Source organism: Oratosquilla oratoria, chromosome 41 (genome assembly GCF_046742065.1).
Source record: "Oratosquilla oratoria isolate Oo_2021 chromosome 41, ASM4674206v1, whole genome shotgun sequence".
Lineage (NCBI taxonomy): Eukaryota > Metazoa > Arthropoda > Malacostraca > Stomatopoda > Squillidae > Oratosquilla > Oratosquilla oratoria.
Window position 1 is genome coordinate 29,679,238 of NC_134817.1, and position 7,959 is coordinate 29,687,196.

Genomic DNA, 7,959 nt, shown 5'->3' on the forward strand with positions numbered 1-7,959 from the left:
AGGAAGGCAATAGCTGTCAATCACAAGTCTAACACAAGACCATGCTAAACCAGACACACACGGATCTAGAGAAAGCTTTCACCAGGGTCCCATACAGCTGACTATTATGGATATTGGAGAATACTAAAATCGTCAATGTTATGAGCATTACTTTTCCGAGTGGCGAGTTATTCTCGTCTTAACAGATTGCTACACGACTCTGGTCCGTAGGGGTGTTACCAAAACACCTGAAATACCGACTACATAAACATTATGCTCTCAATACCCGATATGGGTGAAGATGTTAAAGTGAGAGATAAGTTGTTCGAATGAAAAAATGTATTTCCTGGAGGGCCGGTACATGAAAGAACAATTGTAAAGGACAGGAAGACGATGAAGAGTGGAATCCACCAAGGGTCGGTACTGGGACCCATATGTTGCTGATGTACATAAATACTATAAAACGTTCAAACTATAGAGACACGTTTCCAAACGATACAAAGATTATGACTGGTTCAATTTAACGTCGTGAACTCGCCCTATCAGGAGGCTAGAGCGGTGGCTCTTTCTGGGCACTTTATAGCGCGGAATTTAATCAACCATATCCTTGGTCCCACTCGCTGGCGGCTGAGCTCGAACTGACGTCACCTACACCTCTGCCGCATGTAGCGACGCTTTTGCTTACTCGGCCAGCAAACATCCAAATATAAAAAGGTAAAAAATGAAAATACAGAATACAAGATGTGGCGACAAAAAATATCTAGACAGTACATATAGTTGAAGCTAAATGTGGAAGATTAATTTCAATGCAACAAGTGGAAAGTACTGGAAAGTAAGACAACTGAAGAAAGAAATAAGCATCCTAGTATGGTTGGTTGTGGATAATTCATCACCTAACAAACTGAGCAACATTATGGGCTAGACTGCTGAGAACTTAAAACGTGCATTTTTATTTGATTGAAAAATAATCCGCCCTCGACAAGAGTATGCAGAGGTGGTGTGGTGTCCGAGTCCGAACAAGAATCCCTCTTCACTTCAAATATTTTACCTTCTTTTCGCTCTTCGACATATATAGATGAAAAACACAGCACAATAGACTTTACATGTGTAGACAAAAGCAATACAATGTACACCCTATGTATACGAAGTATTTTGCAAAGTACCCACCCCCCTCTATCTTCTTACGGAGGTAAAAGTACCGCCTTCACCTCATCTTTCCTTATTTCTCCTCCATTTTCCTCACTCATCACTGTCATTTTCTTAGCGCTTCACACTGCAAATAATAGTAAAAAATGTCTGCGTAAATGGACCAAAAACTTTCATTTGAAGTTAATCAACTACTTAATGCATGAAAATTATGCAATTAATAAATCACGCGGAGTTTTTCCGGAAAAAACAAAACAGTGAGTTTGCACCTCATCCATGTCACCCTGACTGAGCCCCCGTCGACACTTCTGGCTCAAGGTCTTCCGGCATCAGGCAGAGCGACCTGATGACAAGAGCCCCCAAGAGACTTCCCAGATCTTCCTTCGTCCCTGAACCACAAGTTAATATTTCACTATAAACCCACTGTCGGAGAAATAATAACGGAAATAAAGGGAAACTGTATATTTCGACTACTGACTGTAGTCCTCTTCAGCAGAAGAGGACTACAGTCAGTAGTCGAAATATACAGTTTCCCTTTATTTCCGTTATTATTTCTCCGACAGTGGGTTTATAGTGAACTTTTATAAATGTGTTATAACATACCATTTTCCACAAGTTAATATGTTGAGAGACTAAAGGGGATTGATTGGGAGATCGATTAGGGAGGAAATATTAAGTGTAACATCAATTACTGTCCTTAATAATGTAGAATGGTTTTCACCTGGCTCCCAAAATTGGAAATCGAAATAAAATGTTAATCTCAATACACGCTCAATTTACAAAATTATAAATAAAAACTAAGAATATTTTTGAAAACCAAGTATTATGAAAAATCTAATACATCTTATAATATAAACAACAGATAAATAAGCAAAGGCTACTTTATATTTCTAATGTGAAAATTTATTTAAAAGTTTGTAATACTTTAACAGACTAAAATTTTCTATTTCAAAGGCGTTATTATTGTCAAGGGGTGACTCTACAAAGATCAAAGCTCAGACGTCAAACGCGAAACGGTTTTGGTCCAAACTCATCTCCTCTGAGGTGAAACACTGTCATAGTATTTTTCAAAGCGCTTCTTTAACATTCTTTACTTGTTGAGTATTTTATCGAGCGCAGTTGCGTCTCATTGCTAAAGTCAAGGGGAGGGGGTTGATGGTTCAAAATAATTTATCGATCAAATTTAATTTTGTAATATGAAACATATATAAATAAAATTGATTAATAAACTTGATAAAGTCCCCCCTTAAAAAATGATTGATAACCTAAATTGTTACAGCATAGTAAAATAGAAACACTTTCGCATTCACATCTCGTATCTAAGCGCATGCGCACAACAGCCAAACACCTCGTCGCAACAACTGTGAAGTGCACAGTTCCATACAATAATTTTGTCGGTTTCAGGAACTATGGGATCGCTACTAACATTAAGCTTAAGGATTATATAGTGTGCAAGAATAAGGAAAAATATTGAAGAAAAAATAACTCGTTATATTAACTGCTATCAACAGAATGAGAATAGTGGGTGTTCCATCACTCCTGGCCCAAGGTCTGGTATCAGGCAGAGCGACCTAATGACGGTCCCTTCCCCCACCTCTCGATCTTTCTTCGTCACTGAACCACAAGTTCTTGTGTTGAGAGAGACTAAAGAGGGATTACTTAGGATAGAGTGGGTGTAACATCATTTATAATACTTCCTAATGTAGACAGAATTTTACTTGCCTCCCTGTTGTTGCTGTAGTTAGTATTCCAAATTAGGTTTGTCCGTATACTACAAAATGCCCATTACAAAATCATAAATAAAAATTTTAATATTTTTGAGAACCAAGTATCATGCAAAATCTTATAATCCTGTAAAGGCAAATTTATATTTCTTATATGAACATTTATCTAACAATTTGTAATTCTTTATTTATTTTTAAGTGTTACCATTGTTCTTAAGGGGTGACTCTACAAAGATCAAAGCTCAGACATCAAACATGAGACTTGATTTAAACGTTGCACTGCTTTCTTCTGACGTGAAATACTGTCATAGTATTTTTTCAAAATGCTTCTAACTTTCTTTACTTCTTGAGTATTTTATCGAGCGCAGTTGCGTCTCATTGCTAGTCAGATAAATAAAATGTTCATAACATTGATAAAGTCCCCCCTCGAAAAAATTATTAATAACCTAAATTGTTACAGCATAGAGTCAAAAAGAAACCCTTTCGCTTTCACATCTCGGACATGGGCGCATGCGCACAACGGTCAAACGCCGCGTCGCACAGTAGTCAGAATCGCTAAAACGTTGAGCAAAAACCTATGGAATTTAACACACCACTTTTCACTACAATAGCTGTCATTGCTACACTAATATTTTTTTCATGTGCTAATGATGTTATAGTTACTGTTTATTATGATTTTAAAGGATAAAATGTATGATAAAGAAATTGTAAATAATACCTTCAATCATATTCATTATCATTATTATTATCATTACATGAAAAAAGTCATTACACTGTTTACACTGTTGACGAACAAAGAAAACGGAGATGAGCGGGGATTTGTTACCTGTGTCACAGCAAGACGCAATTTTTAGTTGTTTAAATGCCATTTTCTCAAAATATGGGGAAGAAGTAGGTTATACATTATGTTTCATGATATAAATAAATGTACTATTTGGGTGTTAGTGTATGATACAGAGTGAATAAATATGGATATCTATTTTTGCTCACAAAATGATGGATTCCGACTACTGTGCGTCGTCGCAACAGTTCCATACAAGGATTTTTGTTTTCTGGGAAAACAGTGGATGTTGCAGTTCCGCAGTGCCTATCATACGCGAGCTGCCATTGATCAAGCATCACACTGTGGTCAAAGGTGAAGCTTCTCGCTCTTCAGCCGTTTTTCTTGGGAAAAAAAAGTATGGAGAAAGAGCCACCTATCTCTCCTTCCCTCTCTCTCTAGAAATTATGATTGATGATGATGTTGATGATAATGATGACGACTGATGTGATGATGATAATGACGATGGTTATAATAAACAGATTGCATGATGCATTACATCCTTTGGTACTAAACCGTTATCTTTTTTTTTTTATTCATTTATCTATTATTATTTGGAGGTCCAATAACATACATCATCCAATCATTCTTGAGGGAATTGACTCGATAAAGAATGGTAGTTTTTTTCAAGACAACACAAATGTCAATCGCTGTAAATCCCAGTTTCATCCTTTACAGTATCGTACTAAATACTCCTGTTAGATCTACAAGAAATACAACACTAAAACGTGAGTGTTGTGGGAACAGTTGTACTTCTGTACCGAAGGCGACATCAAAAACACTTAAGAACATAAGAATGAAGGAGACTGCAAGAGACCATAAGGCCTACACTTAGGGTAACGAGGACAGCAATAGCTGCAGCAGCAGCAGCACAAGACACTATACGAGGCAATAGCTGCATTTTTTTATTTACACAGTTGACATTTTAGTATACAAGTAAAAGTTAAAGAAGATCGATGCGAGTATTCAAGGGCTTCTTAGAAATCTGAGCCACAAGTATCCTATACCCGTTGCATTGAGAAATGGCCGTTAGGGCGGAGCACTGGGAGTCCCCCTGTGGTGCCACATATAATTATTTCATAATTCTATTTTATTTTATAATTCTATTTTACGATTTTATAATGTTGCCACATATAATTATATTATAATTTTTTGTCACACACCACCACTGAAGTAAAAATCAAAGCAATGTTTTCTATACAAAGGTTTCGTTTCCTCGAGTCTAGACATGGCATATCAGGAAGAGAGAGCGACGTTGCCGCTACATCTAATCTCTGGCCCCGCCCCCCTCACACTGCATTCAGAAAACATTACATCCACACGCACGTTCTCGCCATGGATGCCCATGTGTGGCAACACCGGGAAATCTCCTAGCCACGCCTTAGCGGTCATTTCTCGTTGCGTTGACTATAGTAGCTCGATTTTTCATTAAAGAAAAAAAAATACACGCACACACGTATATATATACATATATATACACACACACATATATATACACATATATATGCATATATATATACACACAAGCACACACACACATATATATATATACATATATATATACACATATGTGTGTATATATATATACACATATATATATACACACATTATATATATATATATATATATATATATGTGTGTGTGTGTGTGTGTGTGTGTGTGTGTGTGTGTGTGTGTGTGTGTGTGTGTGTGTGTGTGCGTGCGTACGCGAAGATCTGGAGTCTAGGATCCATGTTGAAAGGGGGGAGAAGCGTAAACACCAGAGTCAAAGTGGGAAGTTTAATGACAGACGTTTCGGTCCGAGTCCTAGGACCGTCTTCAGGGGTGTGAAAATATACAGTGCTCAAATGAGCTTGCTATACAGTCCGTACATTTATTTTTACAAAGAATACAATACAATACAATAAAATAAAATACAATAAAGTAAAATACAATAAAATAAAATGCAGTAAAATAAAATTTAATGCCACTTGTATTTTATTTTATTTTATAGTATTTATTTCCTTTGCGTGCAAGTGCGTAATGCACTTTCAATTGTTGCACAAGCTGCATTTTATCTTATTTTATTTTATTGTATTGTATTTATTCTTTGTAAAATTAAATGTATGCACAATTGGGTATGTAAGGTGGTTCTCCCAATTCCAACCACGGACAGTATAACAAGCTCATTTGAGCACTGTATATTTTCACACCCCTGAAGACGGTCCTAGGACTAAGACGGAAACGTCTGTCATTAAACTACCCACTTTGAGTCTGGTTTTTACTCTTCTCCCCCCTTTCAATATATATATATATATAAATGAATTAAGTAACATACGAATGAAATAACATACATATACATATAATACAAATAGATAAACAACTAAATGTACCAGGTAGCACTTCTTTCCCTTAGCCTGCCAGGCGCCAAGCAATTCCCCTTAAGCCCCGGTCACACCAACCTTCCGACCAGTTTCCGACCACCTTGGACGGTGGCACTTTTGTTTCTCTCGTAGTTAGCGCCAGCTGGATATTTCATATTCATCTTCATGACGGGGAGGAGATTCATTCCAATTGCATGATCTTGGATTCTTTTTGTACAACAGAGGAACAGCACAAATCAGCCTGGTCGCCGCCGGTGGTCGGAAACAGGTCGTAAGCTTGGTGTGACCGGGCCCTTAGCTTGCGTGGCGCCAGGCGATTTTGGTCCCTTTCGTGGGGATAAAGACTACGGACTACGCATTTCGTGAGTGTCTCAAGACCCATTCTCACGTCGTACCAAAGCAGAATCAAGGCCACACTCACCCAAAACAAAGAACTTAGCTGTCACTCGACGTCAAGGTTTGCACGTACCTGAGGAAAAATAAATATAAATAATATCAGAAGACATTGCATAGTATTCTCGTAAAAAACTGCATGTTATGTTCAAATATCAGAGAAATGTGTAATCATAACAATATTATCAACGCAGAATATAGAGCGTTATTTCCATCTCATGTTTAATAGGTACACGAGATTAGTTCTTGGTGGAGAAAAAGTAAACAGACATTTATGATAGATTTCACCATCTCCGAATCTGACAGGGATATTTATTTTTATTTTTTCCTGTTCGGAGCGCGATTAGTCATGAATTCATTTTCATTCTACAATGTAGGTGTAGGTGTGTGTGTGTGTGTGTGTGTGTGTGTGTGTGTGTGTGTGTTTGAGTGAGAGAGAGAGGGGGAGAGGGGGAGAGGGGAGAGGAGGGAGAAACAGAAAAAGAGAGGGGGAGAAAGAGGAGAGAGAGAGTAGAAGGAGAGAGGAGAGAGAAAGGAAAGAGCGACAGATAGAGTGAGAGGAGAGAAAGAAGGGGAGAGAACGAAGAGAGGAGAGAGAGAGAGAAGAGAATGGAGAAAGAAGGAGAGAGAGGAGGAGAGAGGGGGTGGGGAGAGGGGGGATAGCCACAATTTTACTCTGTAGGAATTTTGAATAGTATTACTCTAAGAGAGGGGAATTAAACGAAGTTTAATTTTCTCTCTTTTCTTCCCGAATACATACACTTAGTTCAAGTTACACCAAGGGACTCCCCTCTGGAATCCTCAATTTGTTCACTAGGTCAGTTCGCAATGACGTCATCATTTCTTTAGTACAATGATCTTTACTTTTACATTTAAGTACCTCCCCTAAGGGGGTGACTTTACTCTCGTGAACCAATTGATTCTTCTCCTCCTCCACCCTTTCTCCAATCAGAAAGGCTATTACAAACCCCGTAAGCAATACTGCTTACTCAAGCAATCTTGAAATCAATGCAACACTGACTTAGTTTACATATTGTTACATCAGCATAAAAATGAACTTTATACAGCAATGAAATCGGGTCCCCAGAGTCTGTTTGTAAACATTTAGGCGAGGAGCGAGCTTGCGCATATCTTCGCCTACAGTTGTTTACCAAACACCCAACTCGTACAAATTGTATTTTCGCCACTTACCCCTCTATCTCACTTGTCTACCTTTATCTACAAGCCTCTTACAAGGAGAGGAGAGAGAGAAGGGGAGAGAAAGAGAGGAGATAAAGGAGAGGGGAGATAGAGAAAGGAGAGAGGAGAGGGAGAGAGGGGGGAGAGGAGGAGAGGGTAAGGAGATAGGAGAGAGGGAGAGACGAGGAGGAGAGGGTAACGAGATAGGAGAGAGGGAGAGACGAGGAGGAGAGGGGAAGGAGAGAGGAGAGATGGAGAGAATGAGTGGGAGAGAGGGGAGAGGATATAGAAAAGGAGAGAGAAGAGAGAGAGGAGAAAGAGGAGAGAGGAGAGAGAGAAGACAGTAGAGAGAAAT

At 38.5% G+C, this 7,959-nt stretch overlaps 1 long non-coding RNA gene across 1 annotated transcript in view; it reads right to left on the minus strand.

The window, feature by feature from the left end:
• Positions 1 to 6,324: 6,324 nt before the first annotated feature.
• LOC143021191 (uncharacterized) overlaps positions 6,325 to 7,959 on the minus strand; it is a 162,279-nt gene continuing 160,644 nt past the window's right edge. The window contains exon 3 of the long non-coding RNA XR_012965970.1: positions 6,325 to 6,501. This is a non-coding gene — a long non-coding RNA (uncharacterized LOC143021191). The remainder of the gene's footprint in view (positions 6,502 to 7,959) is intronic.